Raw genomic sequence first — 17,779 nt, 5'->3', positions numbered from 1 at the left:
TGTTCAATTTCTCAATTTATTCCGCTATTTTCTTGTTCGTTGCTTAATTGGGTCGAAATCCTAACAGTCCATACATAAACCATGTAATTCATCACTATATAAATCAAAATTTTCATTTGTTTCAATATACAATAAATTTCATAAATATTCAATTTAGTCTATGCCACCATTAACCAATTCAATCAAAACAATTCAATTCGTTTTTACCTAAATAAACTCACCTTATGATCTTACCATGCAAAACAATTCATAATGTAGCAAATTAATGTAGTTCGGATTATAGAAATGCAAATCGTAAATTCTAAGCTATTCGTCGATGATTTTATTTTTTCTTTTCTTTTTCGAAGGGTCCGGGTCAACGTTTGCTACGGATTAAAACAAACATGATAACTCATCAATACACAAGCAAATTTCACATTCAATTGAAATTTTATACGAAATTTTCATTTTATTCAACTTAGTCTCTAAAACCGAGACTAACATAAGTTTCACTCTAGAACTCATATTGAGAATCCATTTTCACTATAGTCACATTGGACATCCTATATCTCATTCCTACCATAAATTTTGAAATCTGTTCATTTTAGTCCCTATTGAACAAAGCTATAAATTTACTTCACAATTTAGTCAATTTTCAACTCCAAGCTCAAAATCTATCAAATTAGTACCTAAAACTTCAACTATTCATCAATGACATCTTTCTAAATCTTTAACGGTTCCGAAAAATAATACACAAGTCAGCGAGATTAAGCTTTCAAGATTCCAAAAACATAAAGATTACAAAATTGCACTAACCAAATTGATATTCAAAGTCTAAAATTCAATGGCTGATAACCCTTTTCTTCTTTCTCTAGTTTTAGCGTGCAAGGAGGATTAGAGAATTTTTGTTTTCTCTTTTCACTCCACTAAGGCATTTTATTCCTTATGTTTTAATTCATTTATTTTATTATTATATTACAAATACACATATATTCCATACTCCATTGTCGTCCACAAAACATTATATGTAATACCCCTTACTCGTACCGAAACTGAGACATGGTACGAGGCGTTACAAGACACTCGTACACCTTTAGGAAAACATGGCTTATAAAATTTCATTCTAAACAACGTCATAGTTTCCCTATTATGGACCTACAAGGTCCAAAACATACATTAAAATAGATTTGGGACTAAACCGAGAACTATTGCAAATTTTAGTAAAATTCTTAGGGTTATGCCTCACATGCTCGTGTACTTAGGGACATGTTCGTGTCCCTCGTCCGTGTTGAATTATTTGAATTTATTTTTAATTTTGAACCTACAGGGGTTTTAACACAGCTAAGCACACGCCTGTGTCCCTGGCCTATGTCCCTTACTCGGCCTAGACACGCCCGTGTCATTGCCCGTGTCCAAAAACCCTAACATTCTGTTTATGACGTCGTCATTCATTTTGAGGCACACGGCCAAGACACACGCCCGTGTGCTTAGGCTGTATCCACCACACGGTTAAGGCACATGGCCGTGTCTCTGCCCGTAGGTTTACTACCATGCAAACTGATCTAAAATTTTAGATGCAGGGGACACACGGCCAGGCAACACGCCCATGAGGGCTGACCGTATGTCACACACGGCCTAGACACATGCCCGTGTGTCTACCCGTGTGGACTTTTCTAGGGCTATTTTCCAAGCCTTTTGTCACCCTCTATCATCCATACATACTTAAAGACTTCAATGGTGTTTAACATGGCCTCATTATACTATTAAACAACCTTAGCATGACTCATCGCATGTTAGCCTCATATTTTCAGCTTCGTACATGCTAAATTATCCTTTTTGTATGAGGGATTAACATAGCACATTTTATATTTTACACTTAGGCCATATTATAGTCATATACCATTGTATGCTATGACCACTCCCAAATTATTAGGTCCCATTTCAAGCATCCATTCATGATAGACCTCGTCACCATATCTCATGAATCATTTAAACATAAAAATGCATCATTAATAGGTTTACAACCTACATCAATATGAGCCATATCTCATGGCCATATATAAAAGAATAAGTATACCATTTAAACCCTTACATTGGATAGCCAAATAACACATATAAAAAAATAACCAAAGGCCCTATACATGCCATTAAACAAAATAAAAGTATCTGTATACCAAACCGGGACAAGTCGATAGTGTGTTGATTCTCCAACTGTCTTTCATTCTTCTCGAGTCCACAAGCTTAGTAAGACAGGGAAAAGAGGAGGGGGTAAGCATTTATATGCTTAGTAAGTCCGAATAACTGGAAAGTAAACTTATCGGTTAATTAGCATACAACCCTATTTAGGCAATAATTTCAACAAGCATGAAATAGTTTCCCTATCACATGCACTCAATTATCAAGTTAGTCTCATAATAATACATCATGTCATTCGTCTTAGATGAGCTCATCAATTCAATACTTCCATTATTTATTACTCATGTTAATCCCGTTGAATTTCTCAAAAATCTCGATGGATAACCCAATTACCGTCAAGTCATACAAATGATCATCTTAAGAACGCACTCCCGCGAACCTTACATCTTACGGCGAGATTACCAGTCCAGGTTAAATCCCACGTATTAATAACTCTTAAGGCAATGTCGGGATTACCAGTCTAGACTAAATCACTTTTTATGAAAACTGCCCTCATAAGCTCGGATCTGAATGGTCAGTCCAGGCTAAGTTCAGTCCTCAATCAGATTGCCCGTCCGGGCTAAATCCTTAATGAACCCATATTCTTTGGGAGGCTCGATCACTCAAGGAACACCCGTCCGGGCTAGATCCTTTCTATTTTGAGATCGCCGGATTACCCGTCTGGGCTAAATCCTTATCTGCAACACATGTAGGATCTCATGTCTTGTAAGCCATAATTTATCCATCGGATTTCCCTTTCTATTTCAACCAGGACATTTATCGTCTTTCATTTACACTAGCACATTTCATAGATTATCATGTAATGAATATCTAAATTTTCATACATTCAGGAACATGCATATTTAAGTACATTAAGAGTTTACTTCAGGTTATACGAACTTACCTAGTAGTCGTTTTAGATTCGTGTCTCGATTATTGTGAAACCTTTCGTTTTCCACGGTCGACCTCCGGAATTAGTTGCTCGAGGTTTATATCAGGAAAAATAAATTATTAATACCTCCCATTGTTTATTTTCGGCTTAAGACTCACCCCTGGGCAAAATAACCAATTTGCCCCTAACTTTTCACACTTTTACAATTTAGTCCTAAGGCTCGTATAATGAAATGCATGAAGTTGCTCGAGGTTTATATCAGGAAAAATAAATTATTAATACCTCCCATTGTTTATTTTTGGCTTAAGACTCACCCCTGGGAAAAATAACCAATTTGCCCCTAACTTTTCACACTTTTACAATTTAGTCCTAAGGCTCGTATAATGAAATGCATGAAGTTTCTAAGTTATCCAAGCCTAGCCGAATATTTTTCCTATAGCAGCCCACATTTTCTTTCATTTCACATTTTGCTACCCATTTTCACAACTTTTACAATATGGTCCCTTAAGCCATTTCCATGAAAAACTACTCAGTAAAAGTTGTTTACTATCCTTTAAACTCTCATATTCCTCCATAAATCATCAAAACACAAACATGTCATGCATGGGTAAATTTTTGAATATGAACCCTAGCTTGAAATATGGGTAGAAATAGAGAGGGCATGTTACGAGGATCTTAAAAACACGAATAATGTTAAAAAACGGGGCTAGGGAACACTTACTATTGAGCTTGAAATATTGGAAAACCCTAGCTATGGAGACTCCTTCAAATTCGACAACATGGAGAAGAAAATGAGTGAATTTTTGATTGATTTTCCTTTTTTATTTTATTAATTAACCAAATACCAAAATGCCCTTCCTTTCTAACCATTCCAAATTTTTCATGCATGCCCATTTTTGTCCAAAAACTTAGAAATTGCTCAAATTACTCTTTAAGGACCTCTAATTAACATTCCAAAGAAATTTCATACAAATTACTTCTAGAACCCTAGTTTTGCAACTTATTCAATTTGGTCCTTAATTTCCAATTAGACACCTTTCACATAGAATTTCTTCATGAAACTTTAACACATGTATATTTTCATACCCTAAACCTCATAATGATTGTTAAAATAATTATTTTAATGTCAAATATGTGGTTTTGAAACCACTATCCCTACTAGGCCCTATTTCGGGATGTTACATTTCTCCCCCCCTTAGGGGCTTTCGTCCTCGAAAGTCTTACTAGTAAACAAGTTCTGATATTGACTTCTCATGGTTTCTTTAGGTTCCCATGTAGCCTCTTCCACTTTTTGTCGATGCCATAAAACTTTCACTAAGGCTATATTTTTATTCCTCAACTGTTTGACTTCCTAAGTTAAAATCTTAACCGGTTCTTCACCATAAGTCATATCCGATCTGATCTCAATTTTCGTCAGTGAAATCACATGAGTGGGATCCGACCTATATTGCCGCAACATGGATACAAGGAATACATTATGAATCTTTTCCAATCCCGGTGGCAATGTTAAATAGTAGGTTAATGGTCCAAGCCTTTCGGTGATCTCATATGGTCCGATAAATCGTGGACTCAGTTTGCCTTTCCGGCCAAATCTCAATACTTTTTTCCATGGAGACACTTTTAAGAACACTAACTTGAAATTCAATCTCCTTTCTTTTCAAATTAGCATATGACATCTGTCTATCCGACACCGCTTTCAAACAGTCGCGTATCCCTTTAACCTTTTCTTCAGTTTTCTTGACTAAATCAACTCCATGAATCTGGCTTCCTTGAGCTCTGCCCAATACAACAGAGTCCAGTACTTCCGGCCATACAATACCTCATAAGGTGCCATGTTTAAACTCGTCTAAAAACTGTTGTTGTAGGCGAATTCCACTAATGGTAATTATTTTCCCCAACTACCCTGAAATTCAAGGACACAATACCACATGTCCTCAAGAATCTGAATCGTCCGCTCAGACTGACCATCAGTCTGTGGGTGAAAAGCCGAGCTAAAACTCAACTTTGTACCCAAGGCTTTTTGCAATTTCTTCCAAAACCTCGAAGTGAATTTCGGGTCCCTATCTGAGATAATCGATATCGGTACCCCATGTAATCTCACAATTTCAAATACATATAAGTCAGCCAATTTGTCAAGTAAGTAGCCAATTCGTACTGGAATAAAGTGAGCCGAATTCGTTAGCCTATCAACCACAACCTAAATAGCATCTTTCTTTTTCGGGGTTAATAGCAATCCAGTTACAAAATCCATGGTAGTCCTATCCCATTTCGATTCGGGGACCATCATGGGCTGTAATAAACTTGAAGGCACTTGATGTTCAGCCTTGACTTGTTGACATATTAAGCATTTTGACATGAATTCAGAGATATCTCTTTTCATACCATTCACCAGCATATGGTCTTTAAGCCATTGTACATCTTAGTACTTCCCGAGTGAATAGACAGACGACTATCATGTACCTCTTGGATTTTTCGAATAAGCTCATCATCTTTGGGTACACAGACCCTGTCTCGAAACATCAAGCAACCATTAAAGTCAACCCAGAAATCTGATTCAACGCCCGTCTCACATTGTGCTCTCTTGGCTTACAAGTCACTATCATTGATCTGAGCTGCACAAACTTCTTGGAGCAATTTCGGTCTGGCTCTTAACTAAGCCAAAAACGAACCATCTTCAGATAATTCCAAATGTATGTTCATAGCCCTCAATGCAAACAAGGACTTCCTACTCAAGGCATCGGCAACTACGTTCGTGTAACACCCCTTACCCGTACCCCAAGCCAAAACAGGGTTTGAGGCATTACCAGACTTATGTCATAACATTTAAACACATTCGAATCATACATTTTGCATATAACTTAAAACCTTTATCATTCACAATCATATTGTCCCTTACTAGGCTCATCACAACCTTAAAACATGCTCGGAAGAGGTTCGGGACTAAACCGATGACATTTGAAACCTATTGGAAACTTAGAAAATTTTCATCTCTGCAGGGGTCACACGTCCGTGTACCCCGGCCGTGTGCCTCACACGGGCACCAGACACACCCATGTAATCCATTCGTGCTAAAATAGAGTATATATACTGACTTTCACCCACGGCCAACAGACACACCCGTGTGCTATGGCCGTATGATACTTAGCTAGCTACTGACTTAAGCCCACGGCCATATCACACACCCATGTGTCTTAACCGTGCGGTCTTAGGAGGTTATTGCTTTGCATACACGGCCACAAGGCATGCCCGTGTACCCTGGCCATGTGGCACAATGCAGACTTGGTTTAAGCCAAAATTGCCATCCCTTTTTGGGTCATTTCTACAAGCAACATAAAACAACATTTATACTAGAATTTTCAGCCAATTCCATGCTTAAAACATGCTTTACTATAACTAAATCATCATTATTCAATAACTTATTCAAATCCATACCAAAACTAAGCACAAACATATCATTTGCTAGCCAACTCTCATGGCATAACATATATACATATCAAAACTTAAATACATAAACATTCTAGCTTATACATGCCATATACCAAGCCCCAAAGTGTAAAAATACCAAAAATCAATAGCAGGATAGTGTGATGCGATCTCCGTTGACTTCCAACCCAGCAAACTTTTGAAACATTACAAGACATAGAAAAATAACACAAAGTAAGCTTCACAGCTTAGTAAGTTCGTAATTCAAAGAAATAAAGCTTATAACTTCAAGTTATAAGCATAAACCATTTAAGTCAATCCAACATGTCTTGGCCTTAGCCTAAAACAACATTAGCTTTTAAATTTTTATTATCATATGAACTAGAAAATTATCATAAAGCATTATGACTTGAGTTTACATTACTTATGTGTATTCACATATCAAGCACATAGCTAAATATCTTTAAATCATCCAAAAACTTATTCTTTTCCATGCTTTCAATAGCAGTTCAAATCTAAGAATTTGCCAATCTTTACCCTTTTCTCATAACCATTAAGCCACAATTTAAATGAGTGAAAATGGAGTATATCTCAACTCATTTTGACCCAAAAGCTTAACATGTAATCATCAACCAAATTTATTATTCAATCACTATTCATTCCATAATGATCATGAACTCACCATTTTCATAGATTCAATACTCAATTGAATCTCCATACATACATATACCATATTGTACCAATTTCCGTACATACCTGTACCATATTGTACCAATTTCCGTAGATACTTGTATCATCTCGTACCAATCTCATACTCAATCACATCTTTCATTTACCTATTGAATATTCAATGTATCGCACATTAGATGCCATATCCTATACCTTGCACACTAAGTGTCGTTCTGGATGTTTCGCACACTAAGTGCCATCCTCGTTACTTCGCACACTAAGTGCCATTCTGGATGTATCGCACATTAAGTGCCATCCCCGATACTTCGCACGTTAAGTGCCACATATAATTATTCGATGTATTGCTTAACATAGTAATAGTCATGAATATATCATTTGTACAATTTTAACGCATTAAATATTCAAATATAATAATACTTAATGCATACGAACTTACCTCAATCGTCAAAATGTTGAAATGGATCTACTAGTCCGAAACTTTATTTTTCCCTCGATATAGACTCGTACGAGGCTTAACTTGATCTAATCAATCAAATTAAGCAATTTCAATTCATATTCTATGCATTTTAACTCAATTTCATATTTTGGTAAAATTACTATTTTACCCCTAAAATTTCACACTTTTACAATTTAGTCCTTATCACATAAAATCACAATTTCATGAAATTAAACAAAAACCAAGCTAGACGAATTTTCCATATATTACTATCAGCCCATATTTTCAATTTATTACGCTTAGTAACCACTAAATTTCCACATTTCACAATTTAATCCAAAATTGACATTTTTACCAAAATTCACTTTACAACACTTGTACATTTAAGAACAATGATTTATTTTCCAGCATCAACTAACAAAATACTCATGCATTCAACAATGGCAACATTCAAGTACTTTAATAGTTTTGAAATCGGAGATACGGGCTAGCTAGAACACAAAGCAACGATCCAAAAAACGTAAAAATATTAAAAATGGGAATAAAAAAACCATACCATGCAATCCAATTTCCATGGCCGAATGTAAAAGCTTCCATGGCTACCATTCTTTCTCAATTTTCAGTTGCCAAAATGATAGTGGAAGATGATACATAATTTGTTTTATTCATTTTAAAATTAATATCCAATTTATTATTTTAACCTTTTAATTTAAAACAAATTTCAAGAATACCTACTCCTAAAAATGTCCACAACACTTAAATGGTATAATTACAACATAAGTGCGTCCACTTTAATAAATCATAGCTATTAGACACCTTAACTAATAGCACACAAGTTTTACACTTTACGCGATTTAGTCCTTTTTGCTTAATTAACTATCGAAACGATAAAATTTTTCAACGAAACTTTAATACCATCTTATTGCCACTCCGTAAATATTTATAAAAATATTTACGACTCGGTTTATAGAAACGAGGTCTCCGATACCTCATTTTCTAAACCTACTTAACCTTATAGTCATACCACTTGAACTTAATAAACAGTTTATAAAACAAAAAAAAAATCACAATATCAAAAACATTTTTAAAATCACAATTAACTCGTAAATATTAAATATAATATTTACAAACCTACTCGTTGGATTTGGTGGCCCTGAAACCACTGTTTCAATTAACCCTAAAAACGGGTTGTTACAACTCTCCCCCGCTTAAGGATTTTCGTCCCCGAAAATCTTACCAGAGAATAAATTAGTGATTTACTTTCACTAGTCTCATCAATTTCTCACATAGCCTCTGATCTCTTAACTTTTCAATCTCATGAGCTAAGATTATGATCTGCTCTTTGCTATACATCATAACAAGTTGAGTTTCTACTTCTGTAAAAGATACTATAGATAAAAGATCTTATTTGTATCATCACATCATATATATAAGAAACACATTATGGGTCTTCTCAAGTTTTGATAATAATCTCATTCAGTCCAATGAATTGCAAACTCAACTTTTCTTTATAGCTAAATCGAGAAATTCTATTCCCACTATAATACTTTCACAAATACTAAATTTTCTAATTGAAAATTCAATGCTTTTATGCATCAAGCCCACATATATTTCTACCAATCTGAGATTGCTTTTAGACGGTCACTAATTACTTTCATTTCCCCTCAGTCTCTCCAATCACATCGACCCCAGAATTTTTTTATCAAAATTCAATTCAATACAACAAAGCTCAGTAATTGTATCCATACCATGCTCATACAATGCTATCTTAATACTCATTTCATAACTAAACTTTTACCTTGTGACTTTGAATCTCTCCCTCAAATCAGCCAACCGTTGAAGAATGTAATGCGATGCTAAATTGAAACTGTCTATTTAAAGCTCATTGAAATTTTCTATCAAATCACAATATAGAATTCAAGTTTCTATCCGAAATAATAGTCTGGCACACTGTGTGATCTAAAAATTACTGATATGTATAACTCAGCTAATCTACCAAGAGAGAAATTCGTACGTACAGAGATAAAATATGCATACTATCTATTTCATTTCTACTTAGATATCAATACATGCTGTAACAGTTCCGAAAACACTCGATAATTAGTTTTAGCCACCAGACATTTGGATACAAAGTTAGAAATATCACTTTTCATATTTGTTCACCAATACAGCTGTCTTAGATTATTGTACATCTTAGTACTCCCCGAACGGACTCTATCTCGACACAATGAACGATTGTCGGTTCCAATATGAAATTCTAAATTAGAAATCAATTTATGTTGTACCCTATTTTTTTAACTTGTAATTCACTGGCACACCTTTTAGCCTCACAAATTTGCTGATTAAACATCAATTTAGTTTCTAGCTCAGCCAATAACTACTCATCATTTGATAAGATTAATCGCATGATTATCGGTCGTAAAACACATAAAGATTCTCACCAAAACCCCAATGACTATAGTCGTTTGCCCAGATTGATAATCAATCACTGACTCATAATCTTTCAACAGTTCAAACCATATTTAATTCTTGTGTCAAATAACTCTTTACCTGATACAGGCTAAACCAGAACTGACACTTCAATTAATAATGTCTTCAACTATTTACCACTTTATTAATAAATATCACATCATTCAGGCTTCCCAATCGCGATCTACAAGAACATTTTTCAATAAAACTGTTCTGATGGATATAATTCTGTATCATGTCTTTTAGAATATGAATCCTACATTTATAATATTCATCTATTTATCCGTGAACATTCAAAGTTTATTTCCACCCTGCGGATAGATTCAGATACAAGTAACTCGATTAATCCTTCAAGCAATTAATCCAATCAAACTAGACAACCGAATCGATCTCAACTGTCAAGTAATAACTTTTCAATTATTAATCAATGAAGCTTTGAACCATACTAAAGCCAAAACCATCAGATAGATTAAAATCATAGTGCCATAATAAGGTCAACATCTCAACTGTATAGATATGTAATGTCCTAGTTATCAATAATGCATTTTGAACACAAGAGAAATTGAAATATAATTACATTCATTCAATAGATATTTTTCACAGATAACCATATAAAATCATAAGAAAGCAGAGATACTGAAATCTCAAATATATCACTATACTGATCTGTTTAAGAAAGTACCCATATCAGATAACAGATATCTCCGTGATGTCTTCAAGGAAATCTAGAAGTAAAGCATCACTCATATGCACCGGAATCAATGATAATAGAAACAATATAATCTTCATGTATACTAAGCATATCAACAACAAGTAGGAACAGAATACCAGCATCACACAGATCTTATCGTCGATCTTTTCTTTCAATAAAATGAAATAAAATACCAGAGAAAGATATAATAATGCCGATTGTAACCCGAAAAGCCCAACAATGCTTTCATATATCAATATATATAGATAACACTCTCATATGATAAGAATTTCATCTGAAAATATACAACTTCACATACCTCTGAGGATAATTGAACACATAGAGTACCCAAAATAGTTTTCGTAAACCATTCGACTATAATCGCTGTGCTCAAATATCTTTATAATTAAAATATGATTCTATTGTCTATCTCTGACATCATTAATTTCTCATTATCACAACACTAACAGAGGGCAATTCAGAAGAACTTCCAGTTAATATATTCTTTAGATATCATACTTGAATATTTTGGTTTCATCTAATTTAACTTTTCTTTTAACAGTGACTTTGCATATTACAAATGACCTTCAACACAATCCAATATCTTTTATGTTATTGTCTTCACTTGCGGACTCATTCTCTTATTTGATCACAGTACTAATCCTTCAATCACGAAACTATGTAATTCCACACTTATAAGCTTATTTAAGCCATATAATACGGATTTCATTACAATACTCTATCGATGATGGTGGTGAGGGTCATAAAGCCTCAAATTCATCTCTCACATATATATGCACATCATACATACTATTATGAATCGCCAATTCATTACTAATTCCACATTCTCAAAATACCTAACCATCTTTTACTTATGATCACTTTCGTACTTAACACATAATTCATACGCTAAATCAAATCATTAATTCACAATCAAAATATTCACACAACAATCACATACCAAACCTCACAACTCATATACTCATATAATTATAACATTTATGAATAGTAGAATATCATGCATTTTGATTTATACCTTTATGAGTTTCAACTCATCACCAACACATTTTCACTCAAGAGTTTGAGTATAACATTCTGTACTGTCAGAATTAGCTCAGTAGGAAAGCATATCTATCTTACAAAATAATTTTGTTAGAGCCAGGAGATGTCACACTATCACGAGTAGTAATATGACATGTATAGCTAGACTCACATACGCTAGGTTAGTCCGAGAATTGACTAAACCATAGCTCTGATACCACTAAATGTAACACCCCTTACCCGTATCCCAAGTTGGAACAGGGTTTAAGGCATTACCAGATTTACGTCATAACATTTAAACACATTCGAATCATACATTTTTCATATAATTCAAAGCCTTTATCATTCACAATCATATTGTCCCTTACTAGGCTCATCACAGCCTTAAAACATGCTCGGAAAAGGTTCGGGACTAAACTGATGACATTTGAAACCTTTTGGAAACTTAGAAAATTTTCATCTCTGCAGGGGTTACACGTCCGTGTACCCCGGCCGTGTGCCTCACACGGGTACCAGACACACCCATGTGATCCATTCGTGCTAAAACAGAGTATACATACTGACTTTCACCCACGGCCAATAGACACGCCCGTGTGCTATGGCCATGTGATACTTAGCTAGCTACTGACTTAAGCCCACGGCCATATGACACGCCCATGTGTCTTAACCGTGCAGTCTTAGGAGGTTACTGCTTTGCATACACGGCCACAAGGCACGCCCGTGTGCCCTGGCCATGTGGCACAATGCAGGCTTGGTTTAAGCCAAAATTGCCACCCCTTTTTGGGTCATTTCTACAAGCAACATAAAACAACATTTATACTAGAATTTCAGCCAATTTCATGCTTAAAACATGCTTTACTATAACTAAATCATCATTATTCAATAACTTATTCAAATCCATACCAAAACTAAGCACAAACATATCATTTGCTAGCCAACTCTCATGGCATAACATATATACATATCAAAACTTAAATACATAAACATTCTAGCTTATACATGCCATATACCAAGCCCCAAAGTGTAAAAATACCAAAAATCAATAGCAGGAGAGTGTAATGTGATCTCCGTTGACTTTCAACCCAGCAAACTTTTGAAACACTACAAGACATAGAAAAATAACACAAAGTAAGCTTCACAGCTTAGTAAGTTCGTAAATTAAAGAAATAAAGCTTATAACTTCAAGTTATAAGCATAAACCATTTAAGTCAATCCAACATGTCTCGGCCTTAGCCTAAAACAACATTAGCTTTTAAATTTTTATTATCACATGAACTAGAAAATTATCATAAAGCATTATGACCAGAGTTTACATTACTTATGTGTATTCACATGTCAAGCACATAGCTAAATATCTTTAAATCATCCAAAAACTTATTCTTTTCCATGCTTTCAATAGCAATTCAAATCTAAGAATTTGCCAATCTTTACCCTTTTCTCATAACCATTAAGCCACAATTTAAATGAGTGACAATGGAGTATATCTCAACTCATTTTGACCCAAAATCCTAACATGTAATCATCAACCAAATTAATTATTCAATCATTATTCATTCCATAATGATCATGAACTCACCATTTCCATAGATTCAATACTCAATTGAATCTCCGTACATACATGTACCATATTGTACCAATTTTCGTACATACCTGTACCATATTGTACCAATTTCCGTAGATACCTGTATCATCTCGTACCAATCTTATACTCAATCACATCTTTCATTTACCCGTTGTATATTCAATGTATCGCACATTAGATGCCATATCCTATACCTTGCACACTAAGTGTCGTTCTGGATGTTTCGGACACTAAGTGCCATCCTCGTTACTTCGCACACTAAGTGCCATTCTGGATGTATCGCACACTAAGTGCCATCCCCGATACTTCGCACGTTAAGTGCCACATATAATTATTCGATGTATTGCTTAACTTAGTAATAGTCATGAATATATCATTTGTACAAGTTCAACGCATTAAATATTCAAATATAATAATACTTAATGCATACGAACTTACCTCAATCGTCAAAACGTTAAAATGGATCGACTAGTCTGAAACTTTGTTTTTCCCTCGATATAGACTCGTACGTGGCTTAACTTGATCTAATCAATCAAATTCAGCTATTTCAATTCATATTCTATTCATTTTAACTCAATTTCATATTTTGGTAAAATTACTATTTTACCCCTAAAATTTCACACTTTTACAATTTAGTCCTTATCACATAAAATCACAATTTCATGAAATTAAACACAAACCCAAGCTAGATGAATTTTCCATATATTACTATCAGCCCATATTTTCAAATTATTACACATAGTAACCACTAAATTTCCACATTTCACAATTTAATCCAAAATTGACATTTTTACCAAAATTCACTTTACAACACTTGTACATTTAAGAACAATGATTTATTTTCCAGCATCAACTAACAAAATACTCATGCATTCAACAATGGCAACATTCAAGTACTTTAACAGTTTTGAAATCAGAGATACGGGCTAGCTAGAACACAAAGCAACGATCCCAAAAACGTAAAAATTATTAAAAATGGGAATAAAAAACCATACCATGCAATCCAATTTCCATGGCCGAATGTAAAAGCTTCCATGGCTGCCATTCTTTCTCAATTTTCGGTTGCCAAAATGATAGTGGAAGATGATACATAATTTGTTTTATTCATTTTAACATTAATATCCAATTTACTATTTTAACCTTTTAATTTAAAACAAATTTCAAGAATACCAACTCCCATAAATGTCCACTAACACTTAAAATGGTATAATTACAACATAAGTGCCTCCACTTTAATAAATCATAGCTATTAGAAACCTTAACTAATAGCACACAAGTTTTACACTTTACGCGATTTAGTCCTTTTTGCTTAATTAACTATCGAAACGATAAAATTTTTCAACGAAACTTTAATACCATCTTATTGCCACTCCGTAAATATTTATAAAAATATTTACGACTCAGTTTATAGAAACAAGGTCTCCGATACCTCATTTTCTAAACCCACTTAACCTTATGGTCATACCACTTGAACTTAATAAACCGTTTATAAAACAAAAAAAAAATCACAATATCAAAAAAATTTTTAAAATCACAATTAACTCGTAAATATTAAATATAATATTTACAAACCTACTCGTTGGATTTGGTGGCCCCGAAACCACTGTTTCAATTAACCTTAAAAACGGGTTGTTACAGTTCGCCCTTCCCGGGAGGTAATCAATTATCAGTTCATAATCTTTAATCAATTCTAACCATCTTTGTTGTCTTAGATTTAATTCCTTTTGATTCATCAAGTACTTCAAACTCTTGTGATTGGTGAATATACAGCATGTCTCACCATATAAACGGTGTCTCCAAATCTTCAAGGCAAATACAATGGCTGCTAGCTCCAAGTCATGTGTTGGATAATTTTTCTCGTGTGGTTTCAATTGCCTCAAAGCATAGTGATAAACCGTAATTTATACATATTTTTACCCCATGTTTAACGCATTTTATGGATGATTTTCCATTAGAATTGGTGAATTCAATGCTCCTAATGCTTTAATTTCATGTTTTATACTTAGGAGAGCATAGGAGAGCGAAAGGAACGAGAAACGGGCCAAAAATAGAGAAAATGGGCCAAAGTACGAACTCAACATGGCCTGGACTTCCTCTCACTGGCAGACCACACGGTCGTGTCAATTTGGCAGGCTTGAACACGGCCTGAAGTAATCGCACACGGGCGTGTCCCTGCCGAGCCCAAGTTGAGTCCAATTCGGAAAAGGCTAATTTTGATGGCTAAAAGGCATTACAAAGCCTATAAATACACCCTAGAAGAGGAGAAAAGGAGAGACGGAGAAGGGGGAGTAAGGAATTACTCCAAGGAAGCTGATTGATCCATCTCAGAAGTCAGATTCATCATCAAGACTGAAGATCTCTCCTCAATTTCTCTTCAGGAGTTTTGGGTTTTCTTTATGTTTTGTATTCTTTATTCTTCTGAGATGTTTTCTTATTTAGTTATGAACTAAATCCCCTAAATACCGAAGGGGAATGAAACCTAAGACGAATCTTGTTATTATTTTCTGAATCGTATGATAAATATTTAACTTGTTCTTAATTATGTGTTCTTAATTCTTGTTTTGATATCCCAAGATACTGATTCAAGATAAGCTCTTATTCAGAGGAGGAATAGACCCTGTCTAAGAGTACATTTATCATAATTAAGCGGAGTTGATTGCGCGCCTAAAAATAGGGTGACAAGATTTTGCCGGATTAGGGTGAAACCTAATAAGGGGATTCATAGATCGAGTTAATGCAACCCTAGAGTGTTAATTAGAGAAAAGCCTCGGTTATTCAGTCTAAGGATTAGACGTTATCAGTCTTGAATAGGGATAATAACATAACTTAGGGATCTCTACGGAATAAGTTGAATGAATAAATCGTCTGATTCGGAGCCAGAATAACAAGTAAAGTCTAGGTGGATTTTTCCTTAAGTATTGTCTTAAGTCAATCAATTTTTCCCAAAAGTAATTCCCCAATTTTCATCTCTGTGCGTTCTTAGTTTAGATAATTAGTTAATTAAAACAAAACCTCTTTATTCTTAGGCTAGATAATAAAAAGACAGTCATTACTAGTACTTTTAGTTCATTTGGGTTCGACAATTCAGTCTTGCTAAAACTATACTACTGTTCGATAGGTACACTTGCCTACATCGCGATAATAGTTAGTTCAAGAACGAGTAATTATAAATATTTAAAACCTATCATGAAATAACGTGATCAAGTTTTTGGCGCCGTTGCCGGGGAACTAAAATATTAGGAACACTCAATTTTTATTACTTTAGCCATTTATTTTTCTTGAAATTTTATTTAATATTATTATTATTATTTATTAACCTACTCTTTCTTTCTCTTGGCAGGTTTTTATAGTTTATGACTAGAAGAAACCCGTCGGGACCATTACTTTTTTGACGAAGAAATTGATCGTGCAGTTCGTAGAAACCAAAGAGAAATAAGGTACAGCTTAAGATACACAGAGAACGAGCAAGAAGACGATACTCAACCCCCAATCGAAGAGATGGCTAAAAACCAAGACAATCAGCTACCTCATGCAATTGCGGCTAATCAAAATCTTGCTGCGCTCACTATGTATGATTATGCTAAACCTTTTTTAACAGGAACTGAATCTAGCATAGTTAGACCTGCTGTAGCTGTAAATACTTTTGAATTAAAACCTAACATTATTCAAATGATACAGCAATTTGTTCTGTTTGATGGTTTGCAGGATGAGGATCCCAACGCTCATTTAGCCAACTTCTTAGATCTATGCGATACATTTAAAATTAATGGTGTTTCTGATGATACCATTCGTCTTCGGTTATTCCCTTTTTCATTGAGGAACAAAGCTAAACAATAGTTGAACTCGTTACCACGAGGGTCAATTACTACTTGGTAAAAAATGACTGAAAAATTTCTGTTAAAATATTTTTCGCCGGCTAAAACAGCTAAATTACGTAATGATATCTCTTCTTTTGTGCAAATGGATTTAGAAACACTCTACGATGCCTGGGAGAGATACGAGGATCTTTTGAGAAGATGCCCCCACCATGGGTTACCGCTTTGGCTTCAGGTTCAAACATTCTATAACGGCTTGAATCCTTCGACTTGACAAATGGTTGATGCAGCTGCTGGCGGAACCATCAACAAGAAAATGCCGGAAGATGCCTAAAAGTTTATAGAGGAGATGTCATTGAATAACTATCAGTGGCAAGTCATGAGGATAAAGCCAACGAAAACAACCGGTGTTTATAACGTCGATTCGGTCATTATGCTCTCTAATCAGGTAGAACTCTTAAATGAAAAGATTGATGGTTTTCTTAGTTCTTCACAGGTTCACCCAGTAATGCAGTGCGAAGCAAGTAGAGGTGGAACAAACCATTCGGAATACCAACCTTATGGCCACAACATGGATAACGAGCAA

General features: G+C 34.6%; 1 non-coding gene across 1 annotated transcript; it reads right to left on the bottom strand.

The window, feature by feature from the left end:
* Nucleotides 1-17,305: 17,305 nt before the first annotated feature.
* Nucleotides 17,306-17,412, bottom strand: LOC121206500 (small nucleolar RNA R71). The gene has a single exon (XR_005901539.1). It is a non-coding gene; the product is annotated as a small nucleolar RNA R71 (small nucleolar RNA).
* Between the last annotated feature and the right edge of the window lie 367 nt (nt 17,413-17,779).

Source organism: Gossypium hirsutum, chromosome A01 (assembly GCF_007990345.1).
Source record: "Gossypium hirsutum isolate 1008001.06 chromosome A01, Gossypium_hirsutum_v2.1, whole genome shotgun sequence".
NCBI classification, from domain to species: Eukaryota; Viridiplantae; Streptophyta; class Magnoliopsida; order Malvales; family Malvaceae; genus Gossypium; species Gossypium hirsutum.
This window is presented reverse-complemented; position numbering and strand designations above follow the sequence as displayed.